The sequence below is a fragment of the Poromitra crassiceps genome, assembly GCF_964638095.1.
Source record: "Poromitra crassiceps genome assembly, chromosome: 4".
NCBI classification, from domain to species: Eukaryota; Metazoa; Chordata; class Actinopteri; order Beryciformes; family Melamphaidae; genus Poromitra; species Poromitra crassiceps.
The window spans coordinates 38,516,178-38,538,259 of record NC_139626.1 but is presented as its reverse complement, the minus strand read 5'-3'; the positions used below and the strand labels follow the sequence as shown (position 1 = coordinate 38,538,259).

Sequence of the window (22,082 nt, the reverse complement as noted above, 5' to 3'; positions counted from 1 at the left end):
CATGGACTAAACCATTCGCACAGAGGACACGGGGGGGTTTCTCCAATCATTTTTCCCCTCTCCAAAACTAAGACCGAGGACTTTCTGCTCCCTGGGATTAGTGCTAAAAATGTGCAATGACATTTTTAAACTGGTTTCTGGTGCTGCGACATTTAACGTTTATTTTGTCCATAGACAGGCAAAATACATCAATAGAAAACACGGTCATAAACTGTAAATCAATCCTTTCAGTGAAAATTATATTGAGTCCTCTGCCTTCTCCACCTTCTCTCTATTTCATAGATTTTAGCTGGGCTGCCTGCATACGTACGAAATGGCCACCAGTGTTGCTATGCGCAGCAACACTGAGCACTCGCAACCACTGAGTATCTCGTTTCGAGCTCAGCCTACTATTTCAAAACTAATTTCCTTCAACTTCACCTGTAAAATGAGTTGACAATAGATTTGGCTTCTATTTCCCCTTATTGAACTACTGTACACTTCAGGACCTTTATCTTAAGTCTCACTAGTGCATTAGGTCTGACATAGATTCATCATATTGCTTATTTTGCCAAATCCTTGTACAAGATATTTTCCTTGTAGAAGATGGTTTTGCCGCCAGACAAAAATATCTTCTCCACAACAGCTTGGGTAATTGCTTGGCCCAACATGCTACGCTGTTGCACTCTTGGCTGTTTCTGGTCCTTTACTTTCCTATCTGCTCAAATAAAAAGTAATGCGTAGATGGCGGACTAAGGTTTAGTCTCCCTGGTTCCCTCAATGTTTTCTAGTCTTCACAAGCTCTGATGTCAGTCATGAGAAGCATTCCACAGCTAGCAGCACAATTGAAAGTTTAGGGGCGCGATCTCTGTAACACACACGCGCCTGCGCGGGTGCACACAAAGGGGGAACACAAGGGGAAGAAACATAGGTAAACCCGAATCTATTTGGAATGAATGGGACAAGTGGGCCCAAAGTGCCCACGTGGGATAGATGGCTGTTTATCGCGAATACGTTTTCTGTTACGAAGGAGACCAGATCAACATACAATTTGGCTAATTTCTATTTCCGACTTTGCGAATGTTGTTGAAACTAAACTATAAATGCAAATCAAACCAACGCGACCAAACAAAATGTTTCTTGAGCAGCGCAATCTCCCTCCCCCACAGATGTGGCTTTGCTTCTTTTATGGAAGCAAACACTGACTAAACGGAGCACAAATAATAGTTTGGTTCAACAAAACTCTGATGGCAACTATATTTTTAAATTGAATAAACATTCAACTTTAACAGGAAGATTTGAGAGATTGGGGCTTTCCATTAGGTCATACTTTTTTCTTTCTTTCTTTTTTTTTCCCCCTGCGGAGCACATGGCTGAGAAGAGACAAAAGTAAAATGTAAAGGGGGAGGAGCCAAGTTCAGACTGTTCCATCTGACTAGTGGCAGGGATCTCTCTCTCTCCTTTTTAAAGGGGGGGGGGGGGGCAGGCCTATTTGTGGTGACAATAGACTACTTGCACAACTCCACTACTTCCTGAAATGAGTAGGGCATCTTAGTTTCCTGTCCTACACTATTGGATGAACTGATTAATGTCAGGTGTGCCTGATCACTAATGTGGTGACTGCAGCAGTCAGGCATACCTGACATTAATCAGTTCATCCAATAGTGTAGGACAGGAAACCAAGATGCCCTACTCATTACTCATTTCAGGAAGTAGTGGAGTTGTGCAAGTAGTCTGTTACAAACTAAAAAGCAGATCAGTGTTTCCCAAACTATGGGCCGCGACCCACTTTGGGTCACAGACCCGTGGGGGGTGGGTCGCCAACTGGTCATCATGGCAACTCATTACCGTATGTTTTTTGTGAGTTTGTGTCCCAGGGAGACGTAACATTTATCTTTTGGGTCCCAAGATGAAAAAGTTTGGGAACCCCTGAAGTAGATAATGTCAACAGTCTCATTAGTGTAATGAAACATTAACCAATCAAATAAATAGTGCAATGTCAACATTTTAAAGCAGCACAATGTGCACTTTAGTCACAAAGCCTAGCTAGAGGCGCACAGCCACTGCTGGAGCGCACACCCCCGCCACACTCAACTAAGCAGCAGCAGCAGCAGCCCCCCTCCACCCTGCCACCCACACAAAAACGGGAACAGCCTCTCCTACAGTCAAACATGGACTAAACCATTCTGATGGGGGGGGGGGTCCAAATCAAGAAGATAAAACCAAAATAAAATATAACAAAGTAAAATTCAGGTCATCAAACAGACACAGGACCAGAATCCAGATATATCGCTAAATGACTACCTTCTTTTTAACATGCAAAAATTGGATTTACAAGCAGTAGGCTTATTTAGTCAACATTCTGAAATAGAACTGGATACAAGCCAAATAGATATTTTTTCCCAAGTCCATGAGGAATATAGGCAAGACTCATGATAAAACTATCATTAAATCTACAAGAACGAACCTAGACTCAAAATGGTAGAAAGTCTCATCATAAATGAAAATTGTGCCAAAGTGTTTGGTTTTTTGTTAAGCGGTCATAACATTGACAATCAACAAGCAACGCTCTTTAGCTACACAGACCCTTGCTAGCTGCGCGCAGCAAAACTAAGAGCACAGCTGACACACTAAGCAGCCCCGGTCCGCCCTGCCTCTCCCACAGCAGGGAGGTGGACTGCCAAACGGACTGAACCATTCTGACAGAGGGGGGTTCTCCACACCAGAGAGGGAAAAAAAAAAAAAAAAAAAAAATCAACACAACTTCAAAACACGTTCTTCTTTTCTTGAGCTTTTTTAAATATATATATAAATGTGGATTAAACACAAAATAGCTCATTAAATGTAGGTTAGTGTCGGCCTATTTAACAAACATTACAGACACATAACAGAGAAATGTAATGATAGTTGAATGACATGTATGTTCATAATTACACTGTAATTTGCTAACTTCACCTCGATGCCTTCACCAGACACACTGTTGTCTGACTAAATCTAACCTTGCTGTGCGTTCTTTGCCCCTCCCCCGTTCTGTTACTGCAGAAACACAAAATGGCCACCAGTGCTGCTGTGAGCAGCAGGCAAAGCACTTACCACAGGCAAGTGAATATCCATTTACAAACCCCACCTACTTTTTGCTCGACAACTATTCCGATTGAAATCACCTTAGTCATAGATTAAAGAGCATTATCCTGAATTTTTAGAGTCAACTAAACAAATACTTATTTTTAACCCTCAGAATTGTGTCATTTCAAATAAATGTTACCACTAAACAACAGACATGTTTCGAATCTCCAGTGTTGTTATAATGAGCCTGTTAAGCAAAACAAACAAAACAAGTTGCACTATTCGCTCATGTAACCAGTACTTCGTGGCTTTTCAGGATTGACATGGCTCGATGTATTGTAGAGCAAAGTCCAGATAACTGGGGTATCATATAATGCAGGAAGTGGTGCAATGGCTACATCTAGCTCAGTGGTTCTCAACATGTGGTACGCGTACCACTGGTGGTACACAGGGCTCCCTCCCTCTCATACTTTCATATAGTGGTAATTTCTGAGGTGGTCAAAATGGTAGAAAGAAAGTCTCATAAGTCTCATCATAAATTGTGCCAAGTGTTTTTTGTTGTTGTTAAGCGTTCACAACATTTACAAGCAACAAGCAACGCTCTTTAGCTACACAGACCCTTGCTAGCTGTGCACAGCAAAACGAAGAGCAGCACAGCTCGACACACTAAGCAGCCCCGGTCCGCCCTGCCTCTCCCACAGCAGGGAGGTGGACTGCCAAATGGACTGAACCATTCTGACAGAGGGGGGTTCTCCACACCAGAGAGGGAACAAAAGAAAAAAAATTGAAAAAATTTCAACATAACTTCAAAACACACATTTAGACAAGTACTTCTTCTATGCTTGAGCTTTTTTTTAAGTAAATGTGGATTAACACACAACAGCTCATTAAATGTAGGTTAGTGTCGGCCTATCAAACAAAACAGACAGACAACAGAGAAATGTAATGATAGCTGAAGGACATGTATGTTCATAATTACACTGTAATTTGCTAACTTCACCTCGATGCCTTCACCAGAGACACTGTTGTCTGACTAAATCTAACCTTGCTGTGCGTTCTTTGCCCCTCCCCCGTTCTGTTACTGCAGAAACACAAAATGGCCACCAGTGCTGCTCTGAGTAGCAGGCAAAGCACTTACCACAGGCAAGTGAATATCCATTTACAAACCCGCCTACTTTTTGCTTGACAACTATTCCGATTGAAATCTCCTTACTCATAGATTAAAGAGCATTATCCTGAATTTTAAGAGACAACTAAACAGATACTTATTTCTAACCCTCAAAATTGTGTCATTTCAAATCAATGTTAGCACTAAACAACAGACATGTTTTGAATCTCCAGTGTTGTTATAATGAGCCTATGGTAAGCAAAACAAACAAAACAAGTTGCACTCTTCTTTCATCTAACCAGGACTTTTCAGGATTGACATGGCTCGATGTATTGTAGAGCAAAGTCCAGATAACTGGGCTATCATATAATGCAGGAAGTGGTGCAATGGCTACATCTAGCTCAGTGGTTCTCAACATGCGGCGCGCGGTACCACCGGCGGCACGCGGTGCTCCCTCCCCCTCATACTTTCATACGGTGGTCATTTCTGAGGTGATACTTGGCGTGAAAAGGTTGAGAACCACCGATCGAGCGGTTTCTCCTGAGACATGTCCTCCTAACCCCCTAAAGCAACAACATGGCAAGCTGAAAACTGGACAGGCAGAACGCAGTGCTGCCAATAGCAGTCACACATAGGGGATGCTGTTTGAAAATCCTAGCAAAATATGTTTCAAACAGGCAATAAAAAAAAGACTGCCCTGTTACTATTACTGGATCTTTGATTTCCCTCAGTGGTGGTGAGAGACCGAGTGGAAAATCACTGTGAGCTAGCGAGAGCAGAGTCTGCATTCCAACATTACTGCGCACAATGCGCAGTCTTCCCCTCCCCCACTCTCACGGTCTGCATCTGGATTCACTGCAGCAACTCAAAATGGCCACCTGCTCTGCTGTGCGCAGCCAGCCTGAAGCCCTCAGAAGCTAACGGACAGACCCAGCAAAACATCAATCAAGTGACACCATCACCACATTACTCAACCTAATTACCTATGGATATATAATTAAATATATGTCCTTCCCACCTGCACATTTAATTTCGGTCTAAAGTACAGCCATGTTTTTTTGCCAAATGAGATTATGGCAAATTCGGCACGCTTCTCCTGTTGGTAGCACACAGCAGTCTTACTTGGGTGCACTATATTTTCTGACTATCTGCAAAAAGGATCAAAGCAAATCCTCGGCCAATCATACCCCACCACAACAAATCCTCAGCCAATCATACCCCACCACCACACTGGTTTATTGTGTGTGCTGTTAGGGTCTGTTCACCGCTTCCTATTTTTAACATGTGTCAACTTGTTTCTCTTGCCGTCGTGTTTACGTAGTCTCCATTAGTCATATTGACGAGTGAACTCTTCATCCACGTCGACGCGTTTGTCTACGCTGCCGTTTTTCAACACGTGTTCATGTCTTGGTCTGTCTAGTCTCCGTTCATAGCCTCTCTGTGCCCGGTATCGCTTTAACAACACCCCAGACTTGATCAAATGTGAAATCACGTAGACCCCATCTGTGACTAATTTCAAATTGATGAATACACAGATGGATGGATGCAGTGAAGTTATCTTCTCTTAGTGATCTCACTGCTTTACAACACCAGCAACGACACTCCTTAGGAGTCCACGACAAATTTATTCAAGGAGCTGTAATCTATCACCCAGGGAAACACAGCAATGATACTTTGATACGTGGATTGTAGAGGTGGGTAATACTGTACATTTGGGAGCTTAGTAAGTCCCAATGTGTCGCAAGACACTCAACAACTTGTGTGGCCACATGTGGACTACATGAGCTTCTCCTTCTGGCTCTCTGAGCCTGTAGCGTAATCGTCTAACCACTGAATATTCTTTTTTTAATGTGGCGGTGGTGCACAGGTTTTCCCCCCCACTAGAAGTGCATACAATGTCCAGCTGGGTGAAAATAGTCGCCAGCCAAGGAGGGGGTGGTAGTAGGGGGAGATAATTGGCGTCACATGCCAATTTGCATATCAATACGTACGGTCTCCGATCGCAGCGGAGGGAGGGGGGCCGCGCTGTATGGGAAGCGCTGCGATGTGACTTTTGACACTTTTTGCCACGTTTAAGCGCACCGATCGGCCTGAAGGTCCAAACACCGCCCAGCCGGGAAACTAGAGGCCATCGCACGAAGACACACCTCTGAATTACGCACAATAACACGGCACGGTTGTGGCGGTTGCTTGCCATCCACCGCGGTTGGCTCGTCTATAGCACGGTATTGCTATATTGCAGTTACTGTAACAGTAAGGAAGCAGCCAGCTGGAAATGTTTTAATGTCCGGCCATTTGGCTGACAGCTGGTGCTTGTTATGGAAAACCCTGGGTGCAGTGGTAGTGCCGTCGCCTTACAGCAAGAAGGTCCTGGGTTTCGATTCCCGCCTGGGTCGCTTTTGATGCCGGGGTATGTCTCTCCCCATGCCTTCAGTGCCCCCAGTGCCCAGGTGGGTCATCTCATGAGAAAGGGCCTTTCTGTGTGGCATTTGCATGTTCTCCCCGTGCTCCCCTGGGGTTTCCTCCATATAACATCAATATGGACCCGCACTAAAAACACGCAAAGAAGATCATCACCTGACCAGCGATGGCTGCGATGAAAGCGGCCAACCGCTCCTGGCCTGACCCGAGGAGGACGAGCCAGGATGGGAGAAGACCGGAGGATAAATTTCACGGCGCCATTTAGTAGATAAGAGTGTGTGTGTGTGTGTGTGTGTGTGTGTGTGTAAGCCGCCATGCACGTGTGGGTGCATGCATGCCTCTGTAAAAATGGTAGTTTGCGACAGTAATAAAGACGGGTTTGTCCGTCCTCCTTTCATTTAATTATTTATATTGAGGCTATGTGTCCAGCAAGCTAAGGCATATCAGAACCCAATGTATAGGCAATATGCTATGCATCTCACAAAGTGATTATATAAAATTACTTCATATGTTTGAAAGTAAACATCCTTGGGGAGTGCAACCACTCCGTGTCCTCAAACTAGGTTTATATTGCACTTCATTGCCGCAGTATAAACCCGACTGGTTTTCATGGCCGATAGAGACCAGAATACAAAACCAAATCAACTACCTTGTATCTGCTTTTTTTCTTCTTCTTCTTCTATTTTACCATCACGAGCTGACCAATAACTTTTCCTGAAACATTCCTCCATGTCATGTAGTACACAAATATTTGTGTCCTGGGTATTTGTTTGGTATATGTTCCTCCTTTCAAACTAGCTGAAAAACCACTATTGGCACAATTGTCTTAATAAGAAGTTCACTTCGGGGGCGCTCCGGTGACTCATCGAGTAGAGGGCTCAAGACTATTTCCCGCAGCGACCCAGGTTCGAATCTGCCCCCGTTTTTTTTTCATTTGCTGCATGTCCTCCCCCCTCTCTCTCATACCTTTCTGTCTCTCTCACTATCTATTTAATAAAAAAAATATATATTTAGGGATAATGCACATTAATGAATACTACTGTAAATGCGCCAGTTAGCCAGATGGCTAATTTTCAATTGCTGTCCCTTGGAACTCCAGTTAGAATTACCAGTGCCTCACACACACACACACTGACCCTAACATACATGTCTTTGATGGTGAGTGGAAACCGGAGCACCCGGAGGAAACCCACACGAACACGGGGAGAACATGCAAACTCCACACAGAAAGGACCTGGGATGGATCGGGGTTCGAACCCGGGACGTTCTTGCTGTGAGGCAGTAGCGCTGCGCCACCGTGCCGAACAACTGTCTCTGTCTCTGTCGAATAAAGTTCACTTCGTATAAAAGACGAATCATCTATTTTTAGATACTATTAGCCTAACTGTTTAGACATTTGTTCGAAACTGTACGGAACTCAGTGTTTTAATAAGTTGGTGAAAGGAAAAGCAGCACTTAAGCTTGAGCAATTAAAACATTACAGCAACAATACAGTCAAATAAGGCATTATCCCGCAAACAAAAATATGACTACATCTGAAAAGTCTAAAAGTAGACCTTCCTGGACCTCCTTTGTTGTGGGAAGTCCAAGAAGGTCGTACGCAATTTGTTGATGGCGTTTTTGCAGTGGAAGGCTAGCATGGGCTGGGTAGAGGGAGGCTAGCATGGGCTGGGTAGAGGGAGGCTAGCATGGGCTGGGTAGAGGGAGGAAAAAGAGGAAGAGAAATAGGAGGGGGTGAACCAGGAGGTTCCATGTGAATCAGGCGCATGATGATTATTCTTTACCCATGTGCAGCTGAGGGAAACCGTCTCATGCATTCAAAAAATACACAACAAAATTAACAAAAAACGGCAGGAGGCAACTAAGGGTTACAGATGTAACCCGGGTTCCCCGGGGAGACAGAAATAAACATGTGTTGTTACATGAGCAAGGGAAAGATCTTGATACAGTTGCTCCATATCTATCGAGCTCTGATAACGCATTCCACATCTTTTTAAGTCTACAGTTTGAATCAGTCTGTATAAGCTTTAGCTAGCAGCACACGCTCAGAATGGAAGTCCCCAGCTTGACAGAGAGCGCCAATTCCCCTCCCCCACACCAGCAGTCTGTTCCACACAGTCTGGAATTTTACAGCCGAGCACGGACTAAACCATTGTAGCAGGAGGGTGGTTTCACCAACAAGGGAGGGAGCTAGAGAGGTGAGACAAACTCAAAACTATCGACACTATTGCAGCTCCAAAATGGACGTCCAAAAGCACATTCGCATTAAGAAGGAAACCCTTTTTAATGCATTGCAGTTTTCCCTTAACACACAGAAACTTCACCCTTGGCCCTGAAAGTGCAGCCCATGTTTTGTGGGCAATGCGAGACCATACCAAACCTTTTTAAGAGAAATGCAGTCACATTAGCCGATAGCCGATTACCGATACCTTTTTCTTTGTAGCAACTCGCCTATGTTTTAGTCTAAACACCGCAGATTTCGCAGAACTTTGTTACATGAATATACATATACCCTGAGGAAGCTACTCTATATAAATTGCAATTTATATAAGTCTTCCTCTGCCTCTGGGTGCAAAAACGTTGTTGCTAAAGTGAGACCAGTGCCCCTTGAAAATCTAAAGAAATCAAAGAGCAGAAGAACAGGGGGAGGGACAGCAACAAATGTCCATAATATTTTAACTAGATAAAATAGCAACATAGTTGGTTGTAAGAATGTGAAATTTCAACTGTTGTTCATAAATGGATTCTTTCTGCTGCCAAGTGTTCGACTGTGTGCAGCAGCAGCAGCAGTGGCCATTTTGAGTTGTAGCATGCAGCGCAAGCAATCCATCAAGGGAGTGGGGGATGGGGAAATGTTGAGTAGGCTAGCTTGTTGACTAGTACAAATCATTAAGCTAATGGAAATGTTAGCTGTCACTGAAAACAATGATCAGTTTTTATTATAGATATTTTTTCCCCTCTGGTGTTCCATCCTGTTTTGGGATGAGAGGCAAAAGTGGTTATAGCATTGAATTTGGCCATATTACAAGCATTTTTATTCAAACAACAAAGATATATATATATATATATATATATAATTTTAGGGGTGCACCAATCGATAAGGATTGGACGATTTTCAGGCTAAATATGAGATCGGAGAATTCCAACAATGCTTTTATATGTGCCAATCATAAAACGGATTGATGATGCAAAACACGTGAGTCATTTGCGGGCAGAGTTGTGGTCAATGGTCACATGCAAACACAGCTAATGTTAAAACATCTGTAGGCGAGTGAGAGACAGCAACAACATACGCTATCTGTAATGTATGCCAGGATAAAATACATTGCGGGAGAAGCAGTAGACAGCCGAGCACAGTGTTGTGCAAGTTCACACTTCACAAGAGCTCGCTCAAAGTTCAGCTCACACAGATTAAAATGAGCCGTTCACGTTCATAGTTCACAATTTTGAATTTTTAAATAAGTTCACAGTCCCAAAAAATGAGCAGTTCAGTGCATGAGCGTCAAGTCAGCCAGAATGTAAAAGTAGCTCTTCCGCTTTAGAGTAGCTCTTCCGCTTTAGGGCTTTCAAAATAAAACTCCCATTGTAATATTAACCTTAATATTAATTTTGAGTAGTGATTTACAGCCACAGTTTCACTCCATATGTAATCTTAACATCAGTATTTTGATACAAGATTTGCTGTTTCGTTAATTGAAATGTTGGTCTCGACCTAGTTTAAAGATGAAGACCAGTCACGTTACCTCACATCACAATAGGCATCAGCTCCCAGCCTAAGTGTAATCCTAGTGTGACGTCCGTTATGACGTGTGACTCATCACCCCATCCTCAATAGCCAATCGGCCCCTGTCAACATGTCAATATGACGTCACTGCCGAGGCAGTACATATAGCCATGATCAGCGCGTCATCATCCCCTTTCCCTGATCCTTCACCTCCATGGTCGCTGTACCTGGGCAGGTCGTATCCCATCCTCTGAAGCTGTATTTCACCCCCCCCCCAACCTCCCCAGTCCACCACCAACGTCTTGACTCCTGAAGAATCCCCTACAGGGGGGGGGGGGGGGATTCTCTATCCTAGTCTGAGCAGATGCCCTCCTCTCTCACCACAAGAAGAGAAGCATCTTACCACGGAGTCATTACGCCATAGAACTAACCGCCATGCCATTCGTGAATAAAGCTCGCTTGTTCAACTTTACCCACTCGTCTCTCATGATTGAAATACATTTTTTTCTCCAAAGGTGAGAATTTGAAAACCTTTATTCTTGCTAGTCTGGGTACATTTTTGCTGTCTTGACAAAGCCCAAAAACAGGCTCACCGGTGTGTGTCAGTCAGTCTGTGTGTCAGTCAGCTTGTGTCTGAGCCCCCCGCCCCCATAGTCAGAGCAAACGAGGGATTCAAGAGAGAGAAGAGACCGAAGCAGCGCAGCGAAATGGCAGCAAAACCTGTTTTTTTCTTATGTAAATTACCACACGCATGTAAACACAATAGGCAATTATCAAGGTAAGAGAGCGAGAACGATAAGAGCGCCGTTCACTCCTGCAGGTGTTAGCGATGCTGACGTTCATGTATTTACAAAAGGCTGCGCTCAGTTCACCCGTTCACCAAAATATGAGTTTGTTCAATGAACGGCGATCTTTTAGTGCATTCATGCACAACACTGGCCGAGCAGGAGGACAGCAACATGTTTACTTCAGTTGTCCACGCTCAGTTTGGTGCGAGTGTCAGACAATGTTCACTGAAGCTAGCCAATGTTAGCTCTTAGCCATCTCTTAATGTGAAACAATGGTGTTAGCTTGCTAGCATTATCTACGAAAACAGCCGGCCGGCTCATCAAATGAGTTTGTTTTGCTCGTCTTTACTCGTCTTCTCCTGGTGATGATGCCAGATTGTGACACCAAATGATGTAGAAAAATGGTTTTGGAAGTTAAACGTTAACTAGCTAGTTGCATTGACTGAGCCTCGAACTAACTCTATAATATGAGAAGTGTCCGTGTGTGTGTGAGCAGAATTTTGTCCGGCCACAGCTATGCCGCTTTACAGCCAGATATTTTTATTATGTAAATTGCCCTAATTACCTAATGGTGTGATGTCACTCGAGCAATGTCATCATCAGTGATGTCATCAGTGATGATGTCATCAGTGATGTCATCCTTCCTGGCTGAGCAGAGTAGGTGGGTCTAACTCCTGGGGGGGGTCCAACTCCCACGGGTCCACTAGTATCTCAAAAGATAGAAGAGAGCCGCTGCTTTCTTGGGTGAAAGGTTTCTTCCCGCCTTCTTCCGTTCTTTAGTTATCGACACTTGAATGTAGGTCGTTTTCACCATCTCTCCCAGAAACCCAAGAAAAATGTATTTTTGTGCAGTGGCACGAGGGAGAGATTCACCCGGCTCTCAGAGAGGAGACGGGGCTGGTCACACTCATCTTGCCCGGGGGGCTGGGGGTTCTGGAGCTCGACGTATGGAAGTCTGGGGGTATGTTTGATGGCTGAAGTTGACACTATGTGAGGGTTCACAATGCGTTACTAATCTAACTGACAGGAGAAGTGATTGGTGTGCATTTACCAGCTTCTGGTGAGGAAAAATCCTTCAGCTTTGAGTGACTGTCAATAGTCCGTCTGACAGCGCATGGAGCTCGGGGAAAGCTGTTCGCCGCGCCGCTTTGAGGCACCAGGCTGGCGCTGGATGTGTTTTATGAGCTTCCTCCATGAAGGGAGATCACTAAGGAGGGCAGACCGAGGGCTAGGTGGAGAGATTATATCTCCATGCTGGCCTGGGAACGCCTCGGGATCTGCCAGTCAGAGCTGGCTAATGTGGCCGGGGAAAGGGAAGTTTGAGGTCCCCTGCTTGAACTGCTACCTCCGCGACCCGACCTAGGATAAGCGGTTGAAGATGGATGGATGGATCTTGTTGAACACAAAGTTCGCTATTTCATAAACTTTTGTTAACCACCAACCTTATTTCAAGCATTTAACCAAAATCGCCATAAAGAAATCCCATTGACTTTTAGATGAAGGAACCATAAGTGTTAGCATCCAGGTCTTCCGCACTCAGTGGTACTCTATGAACACTGTGGAACAGGTGATCACCAGCATGCCGGAGGCCAAGGTGTTCAGCATCCTCGATGAAAAGTGTGGCTTCTGGCAGGTGCCAGACAGTGAAGAGTCATCCACACTGACCACCTTCATTACCCCCGTGGGCCGCTAGGCCTTCCTACAAAGGCCCTATGGAATCTCCGCAGGTTTTGTCGTTTAGTCGTTGATGGTTGACATCCTGGTTTGGAGCCGCGCAAGACAAGAACATGACCGCCAGGTCATGGACAGGGTATGAGCTGTCAATCTCAAACTGAATGCCGATCAGTGCCGCTTCAGAATCTCTGAGGACTCATACGAAGGCCACCTACTCACGACACCAACCAGGGCGTCAAACCTAAACCTGACAAGATGGCAGCAATCCCATCTGATGACGCCCCCGGAGGACAATGGACGCCAGAGGTTCCTGGTATGATGACAAACTACTTGTCCTACTAGTTCATCCCAGGCTACAGTGAGGCCATGGCACCCCTACGTCTACTTCTACTTGAGGAGGACATACTGTATGGTCATTTCCAAGCAAAGCTTTGCATCAATCTGGAGCTGAGGCTACGATCAAATCGCACGTCAGGTCTCACCTCATGTACGCACGTTTTTGAGACAGCATCTGCCTGAGTCAAAGAATTATTAGACCATATTCTGCAATTAATGATTGGCTGGTTACGATTTCAAATAAGAGGCAGGTTCCTGATTGGCCCGTGCACTTTGTGATTTCTGAAAACCCCGCCCCGGGTTGGAGGCCAGACATTCCCGCAGAAAGAAACAAATTGTGAGTTCATGTGATTGGATGGTAGTCTGATATTCAGACTGCATCGTCAATTCATGAACTCATTTCCTCTTTGTCTGAGATTGCGCTCACTTCAGAGCATTTCTTTGAGGGGGGGCGGGCTTCGGGCTTCCCTAACCAATCACTAGAGAGCACTGCACTAGTAGTAGTCATGCATAACATAAACAGACGCAACAGGCATCTCTACTTTGACTACTAAATTTGGCAGTTGTAAAACAATTATATCAATGAGCAACGGAGTGTCAAAACGAATTTCATCATTGATGAAAAACGTGACTTGGACATAACAAGCAAGCTAGAAGCAAGATCTATCAACATCCCCCTAGCTATCAACAGCTCCGCTAGGACAGGCTGCGCCGGGACATTTCCTTGGGCGGGTGGCCGAGCAGGGCTTCAGTTACCGTGGCCGATGTAACGCTACTCCCCGCCCAGACAGATAAAGCTCCAGCAGCAGGCAGCGATCTCTCACAGGCGAGACTGACTGACAACAGCGTTAGCCAATCAGCGCCCGTCAATGGATTTTCAACCGGAGAAAAGGCGTTTGCACATGGCGATTCCAGACCAAGAAGAGCCAAATTCACAACTGTGGAGTGGGCGTGGTTTCGAAGGTCTGGAGCCAGGCTAATCGGATGGTTTACCAGGCTACGCTTCTGTAGCCTATTAATGGAATACGGTATGCAAACATGAATATTCAGATTCAGATTCACGTTTATTGTCAAATACAAAATCAAATACAAGTCAAATACATCCATCTACCTGTGCAACCCAGGCGGATTTCAACACGGTTTGCACCATTGGAATCAGGGTGACTTTTGCTTCTTGTTAACAAAGAAAGCTCAGCAGTGTATTGAGCGTGTAGTTGCTTACGTATGGAGCCTAGTGTACTAAACCTGCACCGCTTGAGACTTCAACACCTGGGTGTGAATTGTATTAATAAATAACTGATGACATATGAATATGTCACCAGAATATGAATATGTTGAATATGTTGTATGCATGCATGCTGTAAGCATGCTTTTAGATATAATAGCACACAAAAACATGTATTTACTACTCATGTAAAAGCATAGGACAAAATAAATGGCATAGACTCCTCATAAATACACACAAAAACACATTTATTATTTAGTATGACTGATGTGTGAAATGCAAAATCGTCATCTATAACAGACTAGTCTTTCTAATGGTCAACGTGGCTTGATAACCCCAGACTTAGTGGCCGTTCACACCTTACGCCGAAGCAACGCTCAACCTACGCTGAACCCACAAGTTTCATTTAGGCGTCCTTGTTGACAGGCGAAGCCGTTCACACCAGCTGCACGCATGTCACGCTCAAGGCATGCTCAAGCCTTGCTCACGCGATCGTTGAGGATTCAGTCCTATTTTCCAAGCGTGACATGTGAAGCTGCCAGACATGAAGTCAATGGGAGTTGTGGGCGGGTTCAAGGCACGCCGGCGAGGAGGCGCTGAGAGGAAAAGAGAAGGCTTCTTGTGTGAATGGTTAAGAGTCAGCTCAGCTTGAGCCTGTCTCAAGGTTCAGCTCTGCTTACATTAGGCGTCCTGTGTGAACAAAGGCCTACACTACATAGAGAGTGAACCAAGATCATATTTCTTTTCCCTCTCATTTTCAGCCTGAGAGCTGAAGGAACTGGCTCCATCTGGTTGAAACTGGTTCTTGTGGGTCTATGAAACTGGTTGAAAAACGAGGCAACAAAGATATTTTTTAAAGGAAGATAGCTCAGTTTAGTTTAGGAAAGATACAACTAGCTTCTTACTCTGGGGCATGTACTAGCAGCCCAGAACAGTTAAGACACATTTAGTTACTATAATGAGTAAAGATGTAACTTGTAACTTGTTTCGTTTTTTAGATACAATTTACCAGTCCCACATCGGGAACCCGATCAATGTCCACTTGACCAAGTGGCGTTCATTTTAGTTCTTAATAGCCGCTTTTCACGGAATTGTGTTGCTAGGAAACAGTTTGGAAACTACCGTAGGTATTGTACTAGCAAATACTGCAACAGGAAGTAAGCTGGGGGAAATTTTGAATGTTTACCTTGTCAAGTTGAAACCGTCTATATTTAGATAGGGGAGGGGAGTGTTTGTAGACCTATTCTATCATGTTATCGGACACATTTGACCTTGATAACATTTGGGAATTCTAAAATCACATACGTGAAATTTTTCACCTGCATGTTCCTAAGATTAGAATGCTTTGATGTTAGTTTCTTTAAAAGGCTTACTAATGACCTAAGGAGGCCATAGGGCATTCTTAGATTATGGTGGGCCCTAAACAAAAATAAAAGATATGTTCAACTTCATGCTTCAATTGATTTTAAGTACGCCTAATATTTTTGGTAGCAAATCACAAAAATATTGAGATGTGTTGGATGTGCGTTTTTGTGTGTGGATAATAGGGCTGTGCGATTAATCGATTTTGAACCGTAATCGAATTAATTAGTTAGGACGATGTTAAAAAAATGAAAATCGTAAAATCGATTTACACTTCAACTAGGGTAATTACCAGACAATTGGACTCGAGTCATAGGGACTCGGACTCGAGTCGACTCGAGTCGCAAATTTGACGACTTCCGACTCGACTCGGAAGGTAAATACTTGAAACTCGACTCGGAAGAAAATGACTCGAAACTCGACTCGGACTTGTGACAAGATCAGCCGAGTGCACCAGCTGGGCGTACGCCTAGGTTTACACGCTACGTCCGATGTAGAACTCAAAGTTACGACTAACTTAATTTTATGACTAGTGCACCCTGTATGTGCTGCGTCTGTGTATGGAGCAGGCGTAAAAGTTACACCCAAATGCGTAGCTACTCACTGACAGCTGTCTCATCTTGATCTGCGCGTGATGCGGCCGGAATCTTCTCCAAAAATATCGATCGATATGTGCTGTAAATAGACGTTAGGTCCTGCGCCCAAAGCTGATGCGTCGGAAGATCTTTCAATTTCTTCCTGACTTCGTCAACTGCCCGCAGTGCGCAGTCTGCCATCGCATTCAGTACTGATTGCACTTGTGATCAAACTGCTTGTGTTGGCGCTGTTAAATTGAGCTGTGAGAACGTTTATATGCTTTGAATACAACTCTATAAGTTTGAGCTGAGTTGGAGCTGTCTGTCAGCTGTCTCGAGCTCGTCTGAGAAAAGTGTGTTGCTTGGCAACAAGCACGTATTAACGTGAACGCGCACGTCTGCAGCCTAAATAATCTCTGCCTTGTCATTTTTTCTAACCTGTGACTCGACTTGACAAACCTGTGACTCGACTCGAGACTTGAGTTGAAATAACATTGTGACTTGACTTGACTTGACGACAAAAGGAAAGACTTGGGACTTGCTTGAGACTCGGGACCAATTGACTTGAGACTCGCTTGGGACTCGGATCAGAGGGACTTGGACAATTGTCTGGTAATTACGTTATGCGGGGCGGCTCTCTCTCATGTACGCATGCTGCTACTTGTCCATTCTCCCCGCTGTAAAGTCTATCTAGAGGCTGTGATACTGGCTAAAGACAGCAGCGCAATGGACTTATTTCAACACCTCCGACCAAAAAGCACAGAGTGAGCACTGAGCACAGCTTGTTGCACTGCGGACTGTAGCCTACAAGATAACAATTGCCACAACACACTCACGCGCGCACACGAACACAGACGTTATCACCGGACGATGAAACGTTGCCTTTACAGTTCACATAATAACAAAACGACACGTGAGGCCACCGAGTACTGATAGATTGGCTGTATTCATGGCAGCTGTCAGCCTCAGCTGACTCACCTGTCCCAGTGTGTCTGAATTTCCCCCTAACTGCTATCGCAGTTCTACGCATTCCTGTTGTGACTTTGTGTTATTCTAGTACAGATATAACTCCGAGCACGGGTGGTCGCTTAGACACTGCTAATATAATTATGTCACGGAGGAACACGCAAATCCACCAGTGTCAAGTTAGCAAGCAACCTCCAGGAAGTTAAGAGTAAAAGCGTAAATTGTAGGGCTGTGGCGATTCACTTATCTCCCGATTCGATACTATCACAATTCTTGGGTGCCAATTCGATTCATATTGCGATTCTTAAGTATTGCGATTCTACGATTATTGCGATTCGATATTACGATTTATTGCGATTTTTGTTTATTTTTTTCTTTTCTTTTTTCAGTTTGTTTGCTTTTTACACTAGATTAGAACATGGGAAAAGTTGAATCATACACTAGAGACTGTATATTATATCATGAGTAGGGCTGGGCGATATAGTTAAAAACAGGGGTGGACTGGGATCATAATTCAGGCCGGGCATTAGATACCAAGCAGGCCAGGCCGATATGGGCCGACGCGCGTGAAATTTGGGCCGTTTGAAGCCCAATTTGGGCCGTTTGAAGCCAGATTTGGGCCGTTTGAAGTCCAATTTTACAATGAGATGCACCCACTTTAACCCTGAAGTGCAATTATTACTTCAGACTAACTAATAAAGTAATAAAACCACTAGTAAACCAGTAGGCGGCACCTGGCCTGCTGTTCAGTGAGTTTTTTTTTTTTTTGCGATTATCGATTCTGGAATAAAAGATTGATTCAAAAAATCGTGACATTAAAAATCGCGATACTTAGGTGAATCGATTTTTCCCCCCACCCCTAGTAAATTGTCAATTATGAAAAAAGGTCGAAAAAGAGCTCTGCAGGGCAACAAATGTTTAGGGAAGTATAATAGTATAAGGAATCGAAATCGAAAATCGAGTTTGAGAGAAAAAATCATCAATTTTAGTTTTAGGCAAAATCGCACAGCCCTAGTGGATACTAGCGCTGAACAATTAATCAAAAATTAATCAAAATCACAATATGGCCTACTGCAATTTTCAAATCGCAGGAGGTGAAATATTTGTTAAAAAGGCTAAATGTGTGTCAAAACCATTTTAAATTAAATATTTTTGTGCTGCAGATCATATTCTACAGACTTAAGAAAAAAACGTTGGTACAGATCGTCGCAAAAATCACACCATAATCATTTTAATAAATTTTTCAATTATCATTCCCTCTAATACCGCAAACCGTATCACAATTTAGCCCCCCCCCCTAAAAAAAAAGTTCAGCCCTAGTGGATACAGTGGAAAAGTGATATCATCTTCATTGATATCCTTATGTGACTATATGGCCCTATAGTCATCTTGGGACAGTCTGATGCATCTCGTATTAGGAATTCTTTGTGACTGAAGAGATAAGAAGAACATCCGATTGACACAAGAACAGATGACGTTACCAGCATCAATTCTGAGATGCATCGACCAATAGTCTGAGATTTGCAGCTTTTTAATACATAGGCAATAGGCATACATATTGCAAATTCAGAAGGGTCCTGCACTTGTGGTTGAAATAATACAGGTGCAAAATCTATATGCAGGAGACATTTTTTCTGAATTTTCTCCCCCAGTTGTACTTGGCAAATTCCCCCTGCTGTCCCAGTAATTGCTTCACCCCCTCTGCCAATCTGTGGAGAGTTGTAGACTAGCACATGCTTCCTCCGATACAAGCCAGCTGCTTGTGTTCATCTGACAGCAAGGAGTTTTTCCACCAGCAGGACGTAGCGCGTAGGAGAATAACGCTATTCCCCCAAGTCCCCCCCCCCCCCCCAAACAACCCGAGGACGCACTAGTGCAGTGATCAGGACACACACCACCCGCAGACAGGACCAATTGTGTCTGTAGGACCGTCTGACCAAGCTGGAAGTACTGCTATCGGGAATTGAACCCAGGTCGCTGTGGTGGTAGGAGAGTGTGGCCTTTTTAATGTGTGCAGGGAGCTGTGTGATACGTCATGAGCCACCAACTGTACAGTACTGATGTAAATATTGAGCCTGAATCTGAACCTGAATCCGTCAATACACAAGGTGTTTTCTGTCTCCATGTAGGACATTTAAAGGGCTTACTTTTTAAACTACAGTAGGGCAGAACATCGATCTTACCTATTTAAATTTAAGCTAGCTCTACAAATTGTTTTTGCAGTTGTATGGGCAAGAGGAAATTCTCACCAATCTGACTGCATGTGACAGAACAAATCGACCATTGTAACAAATAATTGACACCTGACACCTATCTACAAGCAGAAAAGCATTTCAAAAGAGTAGGTGGGGCCTCTCTAGACTGTTCCTCCTTCAGCAGAAAAACAGAATGTATTGAATTGCGAGTGCACCATGTGAGCACGGCCACCAGATGAGGTGGGGGAGGGGAAACTAGAAGCAGGCTGTACCATTTGACACTGCATGGGAGGGGGAGGGTAAACTAGAAGCAGGTTGTACCATTTTCAGAGACACTAGATGAGGGGATGGGGAAACTAGTAACATGGCTGTACCATTTTTCTAATATGCAAAGTCAAATTGGACACATCTCTACTTTGCGTGGACTAAATAAAATCAAAATTATTGAAAGGTCATTAACATACATAGGGCAACTCTTCAGACTGCCAAAAATCCAAAATGTCTGACTACTTTACACAGCAATACACTCAATAGGTTACTAAACTGTATATAAACTAAGTAAAGAGTGTAGAAATTATCCACTGCAGGTCCAGAAAGCAACCAAAATGGACAAACATAAACTGCTCAACCGTTGACATTAAGCCACACCCACATTCTAGGGCTGTGTGGTGCATGGAAAATTACTGGACTGTACCACTTTAGGGCAAGAGGGGGATTGACAAGTACAATGTGATGAGAACTGCAGAACTTTTGAACGGAAGTTTTTTTTTTTAACTTCAAGTTGCATGCTGTAGCCTACAGTTTAATACCAAGGAGAATGAAGTATACTTTTAAATGTAGGCTACTTTATAGTTAGTATTAAAAAGTAAATAACTGCGCTTAAAAGTAGCCTACCTGGAAAACTGGATGAAAAAGGGCTTTCATAGGGTGTTAAAAGCTTTCAGAGGGTGTTAAAGTGACAAAGTTAATAGGCTATTGACACCTGACAAGTAGAAAAGCATTTCAAAAGAGTAGGTGGGGCCTCTCTAGACTGTTCCTCCTTCAGCAGAAAAAAAGAATGTATTGAATTGCGAGTGCACCATGTGAGCACGGCCACTAGCTGAGGTGGGGGAGGGGAAGCTAAAAGCAGGCTGTACCATTTTCAGAGCCACTATAGATGAAGGGGGAGGGGAAACTAGAAACAGGGTTGTACCATTTTCCTAACATGCGAAGTCAAATTGGACACAAACGACAAATCTCTACTTTGCGTAAAATACGATGTTAATTATATTATATTAGGGCAACTCTGTAGAATGCCAAAAATCCCAAATGTGTGACTGCTTTACATAACAAGACACTCAACAGGTTACTAAACTGTAACTACCAAGGGAAAAAAGGGCATGGGAATTCTCCCGGTCTAGAAACCAACCAAAATTGACAAACATAAAATAAACCTCTCAAGAGCCTTTTTCACAGCAGCCATTTTGTGTCTAAAAGGCCAGATCAACACAGGTGCAACCAAAACCTTAATGAAGGGCCCATCACTGGAACACCTAAATGGACATTCAAACCCCTCATTAATGTTTTGGTTGCACCCGTGTTTACCCTGCCTTTTAGAGACAAAATGGCTGCTCTGGGAAAAGGCCCACACAATTGACATTAAGCCACACCCACATTCTAGGTCTGTGTGATTCATGGAAAATTACTGGACTGTACCACTTTAGGCCAAGAGGGGGGTTGACAAGTACATGTGATGAGAACTGCCATTTCTTCAATTTGAAGTTGCATGCTGTACAGTTTAATACAAAGGTGAATGAAATGTACTTTTCAATTTAGGTCTACTTTACAATCATTAGTATTAAAAAATAAATAACTAGACTAATTAAACGTACCTGGAAAACTCTGAATTAAATGAGAAAGCTCTCAGAGGGTGTTGATCAAAGTGACAAAGTTAATGTAGCCTATCATTCCCCATATGTCAGGGTTGAAGAACCCATAGAAAAATCAGTCCTCTTTTTTGCCTCTCTCCTCTTTTCTGCCTCATCCCTGCAGTAGCTATACTGGAGGTGCTACTTGTTTTAGCACCAACAACATAGTCGCTTTGACCTGGTACGAATGGATTGTATATAAAAACCAAAGGATGAATGATTGAAGAAGTCAGCATCAGCCTCCCTGATGTATTCAACAGTAACCAATCAAATTTACATATCAATTAATTAAAAAAAACATGCAAAAAAGGGGGGTAAAGGAGGCAAAAAATGCAGTAGCACCTCAGTCGATAGCGGTAACCCAAGACCACTTTCGCGAAATAGCGTAATCGAGTCAAATGGCAGCTGCAGTTAATTAATTAAACTGTTAATTAAACCTCTAAACATCAAGGGTGAAACTGATTGTACAGGTATTATCCCATAAAAAGGTCACTGTATTATTACTTTTTCATGCTAGCAGCTAAGTAACTGCTAAGTTAGCAGTGCTAACGCTAGCAGTGCTAATGTTAGCCAACTTTCCAACTCTCGTGTCATACTTACCTGCAGGGGTCGCTCTAGTCTAAAATGTAACTTACAACCAAATTATCAAATCATCTACTCAATCAAATATCCCCCCCTCCCATGTACTCAATTCAATTGTAGATACATATTAATCTAACCTAGATTCAAGTAGCAGTTTAACTATTTGCCTTAAAT

At 43.6% G+C, this 22,082-nt stretch overlaps 1 protein-coding gene across 1 annotated transcript in view; it reads right to left on the bottom strand.

The window, feature by feature from the left end:
* The window catches only part of atf7ip (activating transcription factor 7 interacting protein), a 43,898-nt gene that overhangs the window by 21,244 nt on the left and 572 nt on the right, over positions 1–22,082 (bottom strand). The window lies entirely within an intron of this gene.